Here is a 12,687-nt window from a genome sequence, read left to right on the forward strand (position 1 = left end):
AGGATATGTGATATGTTGTTTTAACAGTAAAGAGTCCATTTCTAGGATGAACCCAAGTCATGGGTATTACCGAAGGACAGAGGGATTTGGATAAAGGACATAACTTATTCTTTTTTTTTTTGGTAGAATGGACATAACTTTTGGGAAATAGAATAACCTGTAAAGAGAACTACGATCACATTCCTTATTCGGAGAGTATATAAGGACAGACACCAAATTCAAAAGTAAGTTAGAGGGAGGACTAGTTATACGGCTGTAGACACCAATTTTTGTCACCATCTTCGGCGATGATGACAACAGGACACGGACAGACATCGGTATCGCTCGCAAGAAGGACTCTTGTCCCTACATCTAAACCAAATCACCCTAACATCCATAAAATGACTCATAAGACCCTTTACTGAACACTGAAGGAGGTACTGCTCATCCTCTGCCACCACGGCGGTCCCACTGACCAAGCCCATGGACCCAGAATGGCCCAAAATAGGAAAAAGTGGTACTGTGCTCCCACGGCACCGTGGGGATGTGTACTTGATTTCTACTGCACCATGAAGGGATGTGACATCAGTTTGCTGACGTCACACACAGCGTCATGGAAAAGTCCCCCACGGCGCCGTGGAGGACTTATCTGGCCAAGGGTGAGGGTCCTCCCTCCCCTATAAATAGGAGGGTCCCCCTCCCTCCTAAACAGGATTTTTTGGGGTAGGGAGACCCTCCCAGCTCATTCTTTGGCCTATTTTTTTCCAATTCTCTCCCTCTTGAGCATCTGTTGGAGCGAGACTCCGAAGGTATGGGTAGATCCTTCGATTGCCCATTCGACTAAAGAGCGGTTCTTATCCCGCAACTTCGTTATCCCTTCAGTGTACGGATAACGAAGAATCCACTTCGCAGTCGTTATTCTGTCTGCATACAGATAACAAGAATCCTTTATATAACCGTTGCTCTACCTGAAGTTTGAGTAGCGAAACCCATCTCATATAGTCCTTACTCTGTCCGACAGGAGAGAAACAAGTCGATCATTCGTCTCCACCTGAGCCGTGGGACATCACATATTTCGCACTCGGTGCGCTTTCATTTATTTTGTGTATTTCTTCACAGGTATCTATCTCTTTCCTTCTTATTATTTTCTAGTATAATATAGACAATTAAAGTAACTCATTTTAATGTACATAGTAAATGATTTTTCCTTCTTTGTCATGATTAGTGCATCATAACTTAACCTTACATGTTAGTATATGATATATTATTAAGGGAGAATATTCAAAAACCAGCATCTAGTAGAAAGATCGGTTTATCCAGGCGAGGTGGGTGCCTAACACCTTCCCACCCTCGTAACCTGACTACTGACCCTGAATCTCTGACCAAACCATATGGAATCACGTAGCCCTTTTCGCTAACCCCGGATGGGGCTACACCCATTAGGTCCTAGGCCCTAATCCTAGGTGGCGACTCCATTCCTTTATAAAGCATGATCTCAATCCCCATGATAATATATCGGAACGATATGCCGTTGTTCATCGAAGCCAATTCTTGTCACCAAGAGGCTGAGGAACCCTCGTCCTGAGGACCACGGTACTTACAACGGCCACCAAGAAGGGTAGGTAACCAAGGGTCAAGATATATATGGGTGGCGGTCCCATTACCAATCTTTCGATGTAATCCTTAAAGAATGACAAATCTACCGCGTAGAAGGTTCCTCCAAGTCCACAAACAATTCTGTCAAGGGCTAGTAGAAAGGTAGGACCAAGGGAAATATTTCCACTTAAGGACTTGGACCCAAAGGGAATTTGGATTATGGAGTACGCGGCACCCTTGTCTAGCAAGGAGGGCCAAGTTAAAGTAGCCCAAATCATGGAATCTCATGCCCCCTTAATTTTTACTAAAGCACAAAATATCTCGTTTACGCCAATATACCTCTCTATCCCTATTATCTTTTCACAAAAATATCGGATAATTCTATTCAACTCAAACACAATAATGACAGTACAAGAGAGGACGAAAAACATAGATATGGCATATGAGGGAATGCACGTAGCTACTAATTTATTAAGAATCTCCTCCCCCGTAACGAAGAGAAGGGAGTCCTTCCACCCAGTAATTTTATCTTGAACCTTTAAAAATTATGTTAGAAAAGAGAGTAAGTTTGGATCGACCAAAATAGGTAGGTAGCCCAAGGTATTTCCCATGCTGTGAAACAACAGGAAACCAATAATAGTAGAGATTGCCTCCTTGATGTGGCTTGGTGTGTTTGGATTAAACATAATACTAGAATTTTGAAAATTCACCTGCTGACTTGAGGCATTACAATAATTACCTTGTAGGGTTACTAAAGTTTTGCTCCCAATAGTCCTAGTCTTGGAAAAAAAATGCAATCATCTGCAAACAGCAGATGATGTGATGTTGCCCCCTCCCCCCCCAAAATTGTTTTAATACCTCAAATAATCTGAGTTGATTCAGCTTGGAGAAGGTGACAACATAAGTCTTCTTAGCATAGGATGAATAAGTATGGGCTAAGTGGACAACCTTGGCGCAATCCATGCTGAGGTTGAACTTGATCGACAATGTTACTATTTATCTTAAAGTGATATGAGACTGTAGTGATGCATTGCATAATTCATCCTATCCATGGGTCAATAAAGCCCATCCCACGAAGCATTTGCTCCACAAAAGTCCATTCAACTCTATCATATGTCTTACTAATGTCGAGTTTAAGAACCATTAAACCTGATTTACTCTTATTAGAGCACATTTGATGCATAATCTCATGAGCGACATACACGTTGTCTAAAATAGCATGAGTAGGAATAAAAATGCTCTGATAAGGGCTGATGAGGTCATTAAGGAAAGGCTTAAGCTGGTTAACTAGGCATTTGGGAATGATTTTTTATATAATCGTACAAAGGCTAATGGGATTGAATTGGCTAAGATCAGCATCAGCCGCATGCTTTTGTTTTGGGATATATAAGCACAATATCAATATGATCAAACTGCCTAAACATATGACTAAAATTAAAGAACCATTGGGTGGCATATATTAACTACATCAGGGCCGACAATATGCCAAAAGGACTAATAAAATTTGGCTGGCTTACCATCCACAGTTGGAGCTTTATAGGCTCTAATTTGGAAGGTTGTATTTCAAATTTCCTCAGAACTAAATGGATGGTGCAAGGCAACGTTTGGGTAATATAGACTCTCGGGGAAACACATTGAAGAAACTGATGAATATTGGTAGAAGATGGGGATTTAAAGAGATCGTTATAGAGAAATCTGAATATATAGAGACAGACCTTTTGCATCAATAATCCAACTACCACCTGTCTTCCTAAGCTTGGTAATACAGTTGATATGTCTGCGCCGAACAGTAGCCCTGTGGAAAAAAATAATATTAGGGTCTCCTTACTACAACCACTTTATTCGAACTGTTGAGCCCAAAACTTCTCTTGAGAGAGAAGAGCTTCAAGATGACATCCATATTGTTCCTCGCCAACTTGGACAAGGCCCTATTTAGATCCTTCTATATCCTGTCGAGGTCGACAAACGCAACAACTATCTCATCACTACTATTAGTAAAGGTAACATGACTCTAATTGCACAGGTTAAGCCCATAAATTTTTAACTATCGAGACATACAACTTATAAGACACATAACCATTAGGATAAGATTTCCACGAATCAGCAATAATTTTGGGTAGGTCAGGATGATCTTTCCATTTTGCTTCAAAAAAGAATTTGCGCCTAGGTTTCTTAATACGAGGTAGAAAGCTTACATAACTGGGGTGTGATCAAACTCCACCAATGGATTGGAATCTATTAAGTCATTGAATTTATATATGAACAATTAGGCTCTCAACCCAGAAATCTTGAGGAAGGAAGCATTGAGAGATTTAATCATAGTTTAGTTGCACTTTGGTGGAGAATTTATAATGCTTTTTACTTTACGAGAGCAAAAAAACATGGGAAGCACGTTTGATAGTACCATTCTATTTATAAATATACTCCCCTGAAATAAACCGGGCACTAGAATACAAATGGAGAATAATTTAAGAAGGGCTTTTTCACTCTTGGGGCAAATTGACGTTGCAATGTCACTCCACTCAGCACGATGAAACCCAAGATACATCACGCCATGGCTCTCGGTCTTCCTCTTTCTCCCTCTTCCCGGGATGAATTCTTTCTTGTGTTGATTACCAAACATGCTATTTTTTAGCAGAAGTGGACCCTATAGTAGAGACTTGTAAAAACACTCTTAATGTGAAAACACTCCAAAAAAAACAAATGTATTGCAGCGTTATCGATAAATGTATATCATTTTTTGTAGAATCAATGTATATCATTCGAAATTAGAAATAATTAGTATATGCTCTAGTGTATCATAATAAAGCCCCGAGACAAATGATTTTCTAGTATAATAAAAAAAAATTTAAATTATGCTGAAATCATTCTCCACCTTTCTTATAATAAGCAATTTAGCCCCTCATTTTCAAAATATCACATATCCCCCCCCCCCAATGAATCTATTTATACAAATCCAAAAGTTGCTAATAGATCGATTTATCCTTCTGTTAGTTTGTCCATTGGAAACAAACATATATGACATATTGAAAAATGAACTTATATTATTTCATATTATCCAACAAAATATTAAATTGCCCCTTTTATGGTATGCAACTTTGCATCACTAATTTCTCAATGTTCCCCCAAGGGCTTCCAATCCTCTTCCACCAAACCAAAATTATACCTTGACCTCTTTAATATTTCCATAATTCCCTTCAAATAAAAGGCAAAAGTGAGTCAAACTAAGGTCTGACTCATAGAGGTCGAAATTAAAATCTAATTTTTTATTTATCTCATATCTCCCTACGATAAAATTCTCCATCCAATTCCTTTTTGTCCCCACAATACCCTTATAATAAAGAGCATAAACTGGGTCATACCATGATTACTGGGACAGGAAAATGGAGTTTCTAAATTTTTCTAGGGGCAATGTGGTCTAATCATTAAATATATGTTGGAATATTTTGGCATATATTGATATAATTTTACACATTATTTATGTAAAATTATATATTTAAAGCATAATTAAATAGTACTAGGACTTGGAAGTACAACAAATTTTGAGTTACATGAGTTTACTCTTGTTGAGAGACAAACTAAAATAGTGATTCTATTAATACTTTTGATAAATCAGAGGTGGAAATATAGTTTACAAAAAACCAAAGAGTTGCTTTGCCTATTAATAGAGATTGTTTCAATGACACATTTTTTTTTTAAAATTGAGCAATAACTTAAGCAATCCTAAGTTGTGTTTGGTATGCATTTTCGGAATGCATTCTAGGTCGATTTTGCATTCTCGGACGATAAAAACAACTATTTTTATCAGTTGAGAATGCAAAATCGACTCAGAATGCATTCCAAGAATGTATACCAAACGCTGCCCTAATTAGACATCTATCATGGATCTTATTACTTATACTTTTAAGACAAAGTTGCCTCGGATAAGCTGTTACATGATTACTAATAAGTCCAAAGCCCTAGTAATTGGCCTAGTGTCACGTGCTAAGAGTATATTAATTCTTATGTCTATATTAAAGGTAAGAAAAGGAACCAACATAGATTTATTCCTAAGGAGAAATTCAATTTGAATGCTAAAGAGCAAATGGAATTGCACTGCCCCATTAGGAGTGAGATGGAGTGTTCACCATATTATGGCTTTAAATTTCTAATTAAAAGAGATTTAGTACATGTTGAAGTTTGTTTCGTTTATACAAATTCAAATTGGTTTACAAGCCTTTTGACTTGTATCATGGAGGTTATGTTTTGCAGAAGCATTTTTCCTTTCAATTGAATGTTTTGACATTGAAAAAGGATCAATATGGGTGTATGTATATTGAAAAGCTATAACAGTAAGTGAATAAGCGGAAGGGAAAAGGCTGGGTACACTGTCAGGGTCCTCAACATGTGACATCCTCTCTCTTACCCTTTTGGAAAAGACTCCCTTACCCCCTGTGTCCAACCTTATGATTGGTGCATGCCACTAGCATACCAAAAACTGATGATATACCCAACCAACCCTCTTCCTAAATGGGATTCACTATTATTGTTGGTTTGTTACTCAGGCTGCGTTTGGTAACGGTCTGAACAAAGAACGCCCGTTCTTGACTAGAAACGTTCTTTTACGTTCTTGGTCTAGAACGGCGTCGAGACAAAAATGACCGTTTAGTAACGTTCTCAAGAACGCCATCGTAACGAAAATGGTGTTTGGTAAAATCTGTTCTTTCCTATTTGATATTAATTATAATAATGTCATTTCTTTGTCAATTATACCAAAAAAAGACTTGTAAAATCCTTTTCTCTTACCAACCTTAGCATAAAATTAAAATATCTCATTAACATAACCAAAGTAAGTATAAAAGATGCCAAATTTCAAAGATGCCATTAAAATTAGGTTCTTGAGTGGATTAGTGGCATAACTAACTATGCTATGAACAGTTGAATAAAGAGGGCCTTGGTGGACTCGAACCACCATCCTCTTGGAACATGCTCATGTTCCAAGCGCTCTACCAATTTGAGATAAAGGCCCATCAAGTTGTCAATGAATTAACACAACAGATTAAACCAAATTATATTCTCCATTCTTTTGGATTCTAGAAAGCCAGGAGATTCCATAGACTGAATGATCTTAACTAACTGAAGCACTTGGCAATTTTGGACATGAGAAGTAAAGAAATTTTTGTTTTTCAAAGAAAAGGCAATTAATACAAACAAAAAAACTTAGGCTCACTGTGCCTAGTTTATTAGATTCAACCACATTAGTTAGATACTTAACACAAATTTGCTACCTTGTATTGTTCAATCCGTTTTTCACACTCACCTGTGCTAACCTCATCTTGTGGAAGCTAGCTTTTGGTTCAAATGTTCCATCCAGCTTATTTAGTTTTAAAATTCTGCTCCTTGTCTATCACGAAGTATGATTTTTCAAACATTCTTCATTGATACTCCGGACTCAAACAAATTTTATTAAGCTAGAGACGATCGAAAGTAAACAAAAAAAAAGGGGAGGGGGAAAGAAAGAAAGAAGGAACATATATAATGGTCAGCATGAAATCACAATTTCCTAGTTGTGGAATAATGCAGGAAACAATAGGAGCGATTCGGAAACATCTTGATTTGTCTACGATGATTACGGTGTAGGCGATTTCACATGAAGATGACGATGCAAAGAATCTATCTTAAAGCTACTATTCGGCTTTGTGTTTGCTTTGATTACGGATGACAAAACAATATCCGGCTTTGTGTTTGCTTTGATTTTATTGCTTTTCTTTTGGTTTATCTATTGAAAGAGAGCTGCAAAATTGAGCTCACGAGACATGTAAATGGTTTTGGGAGAAGGTTAACAAGCGCCATATGAAAAAACATATTACATTACAATGGAAGGCGGGGAAGATACACGGCATAATCTGCTAGTTTATCCTATAGCAGATCGGAAAACCTTTTCCCAATAGTTTTATGACCTTCAAGGGATGGTATATATATATTTGCGTAAAAGAAGCATCTGGATATGTTAAAAACATATTTCCGATTGAGAAGGTTTGGTTCATCTGTTGGGATTGAGTATGCCTTTCAAGATGAGGTGAGACACGGGTCTTTTTCATGTGCGATACAACTATGTCCATACAGTGCGATTCAACCCAGTTCCTCTTCATGCCGACATAATATGCTCGTGTCATAGTCAATTTCAAAGATTCCATGAAAAAAACCAATTATTTCACATAACCACCGTTACAATAGAGCTTCTTAAGCGGAAGATGATTACTCATTCCTCTTATTTCCCTAGGATTAGTTTATTGAAGCAGAGATAGAAAAAGATGACGATTACTCATTCCTCTTATTTCCCTGGGATTAGTTTATTGAAGCAGGGATAGAAAAAGATCCCAAATTATGCCTATGATTTGTAGGTCCAACATAATTAATGGCACAAACAACCGACAACTAAGAGAAAAGAAGGTTTCTACCAAAAAAAAAAAAGAGAGAAAAGAAGGGATCATGTCTCAGAATTGAATAACAATCCAAGACAGACCTTGTGCGAGATGTAATAAAAGGGAAAAAGAGAAACCAAGTGCAATGTGTTGATAAATCGGAAGAGATGGAGAAAAAATGCATTACACAAAACGGAAATGGAGAAGAAGTACCTATAAAAAAAATGGAGAAGAAGTTCGTAGCGAGATCTGTTGACAGAGATGAAAATCTCACAACAATCGGCCAAGAAACTTACGAAAAACACTCTGATTTCAGGAAAAATGGCCAAGCAATCACAAATTTCAAACATTACACCATAAATCATACATCAACGCATGAAAAACATTACAGAAAAAATCGAAAAGAAAAACGAAGAACAAAGGCGAGATTTTCTAAAATCGAGCGGATCAAAATGCCTCTTGGAAAACCTAATCACGAAAAACTAAATCGAAAACCCAATTGGGAACCACACGGACCGAGAAAGCGAAAGTCACAAGAATGATAACCTAATTAGAGAGAGAGAGTCACCTTCTTGTTGTCAACTTCAGTTGCGAGGGGATCGTGCTAGAGAGGACCACTGTAGCGAGAAACCTTCAAATGTTAGGGATGTTGCTCCAAATCCCGAGACACAAGGGAGAAAAATCGATAGAGCCCTAATCGGATCTTCGTCCCAACAAACGACGAGAGAGAGAAAGACAGAGAGAGAGAGCGAGAGAGAGAGAGAGAGAGAGAGAGAGAGAGAGAACGAGACAGAGAGGCGAGAGCTAGAGAGAGCGAGAGAGAGGAAGCGAGAGAGAGAGGGATAGAGAGCGAGAGAGAGAGAGTATCGACTGCAAGTTTTCGCTGCTCTTCCTTCCCGGATGTCTCTTCCTTTTTTTTTTTTTTGTCTTCAAGGCTTGCTCACGAGGTTTTGCTCGTGGATCGCGCAATCGATCGTTCTTTGTTCTTTTGGTGTTCAAGACCTCGGTTCGTTCTAAAAGAACGAAAAAGCGAACCGTAAAGCCAAACACTTTTTTATGTTTTTTGTTCTTTTTGAACAAAAGAAGCATTAACATCTTATTACAACGTTACCAAACACTCTCAATGTTTTTATGTGATACTATAGTATATTTTGAATTGTTCCTTTTTTGTGTCTATTTTGTTGTCCAATGATGTTGGATTGTGTTATGTTGTAGAATATATAAAATGGTGTGTGGGTTCTACTTGTTGACAAACTTGTCAGATTTATATTTAGATATAACATTATAGATTCAACAAAAATACCAAAAATCTATTATAATATATAGCTAGTTCAAAATATATTTTTCATGGGAATAGGAAATGATCACGTCTCCAAGTAGTATTCCCCATTCAAAAGCTGCAATGTCGTACTTCAGATGGGGTTAAAAATTTGTGGACTGGTGAACCTCAAGATTCTTTGCTTATATTTTCTGGCCAATCTGAGTTTGTGGTCTTAAAATTAGAAATTGAAAAGTCTGGGACTACCAAACGGACGCCTGAAATATAGTAGTGGTGCATGGACATGTACACGGGAGGAGATGTATGTATGTGAAAGGGTATTTGAATTTTGGTATGAAATTTAACACATGGTAATCCACATCACATCCAAACATCTAGTTGTCACAATTGCCACATCATTTCCATGCTCATACAAAAATAACCCAATGCATGAAGAAACCATTTCCCTATTTTTACATCCAAATATGTTGATTTTTTTTGGGGGGGGGGGGGAAGGGGTTGGGACATGAAGCTTTATTGATAATCATGTGAGGGGCCTTGAACTCCAAATATGTCTTGGAGCTAAGGAGTGAAAATGGGCCAATCTGTCATACACACGCTAGACAGGGTCCTCCTGGCCAGGGTATCTACAACAATATTCAGATCCCCTGAAAAATATATTGAATTAGTTGTTTACGAATGTTGTTCATGTTGTATTCCGTTGTGAATTGCATAGAATGATTCATAGAAAACCATTATATATGGTTATCAGTCTTGGGCATATTTCTAAAATTTTATGTTGCATTTGCTATGCGTTCTTGGAGTGCATTCTAGGTCAATTTTACATTCTCAGATGATAAAAATAGTTGTTTTTATTGTTCGAGAATGCAAAATCGAACAAGAATGCTTTCCAATAATACATACCAAACTTAACCTTAGATACATTGTAATAATTCTCATAAAAATGACAAAGATGATTTTAAATAGTTGTTGATAGATAAAGTTTGCAGCTTAGAAATTGAAGCCATGAACTTTAAAACATAATGCCTAGAAGCATGAAACCTGCAATATATGATAGGCCCTATATGGCGGTCAATAGAATTAAGATCAAATGTCCATTTGAATTCAGTATGGGTCATTGGAACCTTATAATTCAACTATCTGATAGAATCAATATACTTGAAGAAACTTTCTCTCAATAGTTAAGGTGGGGGGGGGGGGAGGAAATAGATTTCTTAGAGAAACTTAGTATAAAAGATCCAGGATACTAACTTCTAAGAGCCTATTTGATCTTTCACCTGATTTGTCTTATTGATTCATTTTGATAGTTTAATTGTTTAATTTTAATATTTTATTGAGCTTACTAATGACAAAATTGGTTTGACTTAGTATTTTTTTTTAATTAAACATCTTAGAAATTAATTAAGCTTATAAAAAAGTTAAACATATATTGATCAGGCTCAAACTTGTTCTATATTTTATTTTCATGTTGATGAATTTGGGGAAATTTAACTTGTGTCTCTGAAACATCAGCCAACTTTATATAATGGAATGCTATAAGGTACAACTACAATAATGCCCCTAGGGCAACACTAATAAACCCGAATAGACAATTATACCCTTGTACCCCTATTACAACACTCTCCCTCAAGTTGGTGCATAGATATCAAGCATGCACAACTTGTTAACAATAGAACTTGTTAACAATAGAAATAAAACTCTTAACACTAAGTCCCTCAGTAAAGACATCAACTAACTGTGCATATATCTGACTGAACGAATGGAGCACAAATAATTCCTCGTCCAGCTTCTCCTTGATGAAGTGACGATCAATCTCAACATGTTTCGTTCGATTGTGTTGGACTGGATTATGTGCAATGTTGATTACTAATTTACTATCATAATATAGGCGCAGAGGCAGCTCGACTAAGACACATATATCTTGAAGTAGACTTTGAAGCTAAAGTAGTTCACATATTCCATGAGCTATAGCCCTGAACTCAGCTTCTGCATTGGACATAACAACTACAGCTTGTTTCTTGCTTCGCCAAGTACCAACGTTGCCACCGCAACGAAGGTGCAGTACCTTGAAGTAGGTCTTCTATCATCTGGACAGCCAGCCCATTCAGTATCAATGAAGTGATCGAGAAGAGAAGAAAACACCTTTTCCATGAGCGGATTTCAAGTATCTCAAAATTCTATACACTGCCTCTAGGTGTGATGAGAGGGATCATGCATATATTGACTAACCATACTAACAACAAAAGCTATGTTTGGCCTAGTGTGGGATAAGTGTAATAGTCTTTCAACCAACCTTTGATAGTTGCCTTTGTCGACTGGTTCACCATCATTGTCTTTGAGATCGGAATCAGGCTCTAAAGGTGTATTTGCTCGTTTACAACCCAATATTCTTGTATTTGACAAGAGGTCAATTAAGAGTGTACTTCCATTGAGAGAGGAAGATACCTTAAGCTGAATGTGTAACTTCTATGCCAAGGAATTCTTTTTCAGCTTACCTAAGTCTTTGATCTCAAACTTTGTTCCTAGGTAAGTCTTCAGTTGAGGTATCTCATCTACACTACTCCCAGTAATTACAATATCATCTACATAAACGATCAAGACTGTAATGTGGCCACCCGTCTTCTTATAAACAAAGTATGATCTGCATTACTCTGTTTATAGCCAATAGACACCATGGCTTGGTGAAAGCGTCCAAACCATGCCCTGGGAGACTATTTCAACCCATACAAATCTATCTTCAACTTACAAACTCTCCATTTCTTGAGATGCAAATCCAGGTGGGATATCCATATACACCTTCTCTTCAAGTTCACCATGAAGAAATGCATTATTGACAACCGGTTGTTGAAGATCCCATCATAGGTTGACTACACATGAGAGGATAACTTGAACAGTATTCATTTTGGCTACTAGTGCAAAGGCTTCCTGATAGTCAATCCCGTATATCTGTTAAATCCTCTAGCAACCAACCTTGCTTTATATTTGTCTATTGTTCCATCTGCTTTTTGTTTCACTGCAAAAACCCACTTGCAACCTACATGTTTCTTTCCTGGAGGAAGATGTACCAAATCCCACATGTCATTCTTCCCAAGAGCTCTCATCTCTTCACTCATTGCCTCTTTCCACCTTGAATTAACCAGTGCTTCTTGCCAGGTGTTAGGAATGGAAACAGAGGACAACAAAGAGACAAATGTATAAAAGGACGGAGAAACAAAACCATATGAAGCTACGTTAGAAATGGGATGCTAATTGCAAGTTTTACGGGATTTATGAACAACAATTGATAAATTAAGACTGGGATCACTAGAAAGAGAAGACTCACCAGATAGAGTACGTGGGATTTATCTTTTGAAGGACTTGAATCAGGTAAGACCGATTGTCTAGGTACGATGGTGGTGGTCTTGTCAACTTGCTTCTTACTGCGATTAC

The sequence above is a fragment of the Telopea speciosissima genome, chromosome 2 (genome assembly GCF_018873765.1).
Source record: "Telopea speciosissima isolate NSW1024214 ecotype Mountain lineage chromosome 2, Tspe_v1, whole genome shotgun sequence".
Lineage (NCBI taxonomy): Eukaryota > Viridiplantae > Streptophyta > Magnoliopsida > Proteales > Proteaceae > Telopea > Telopea speciosissima.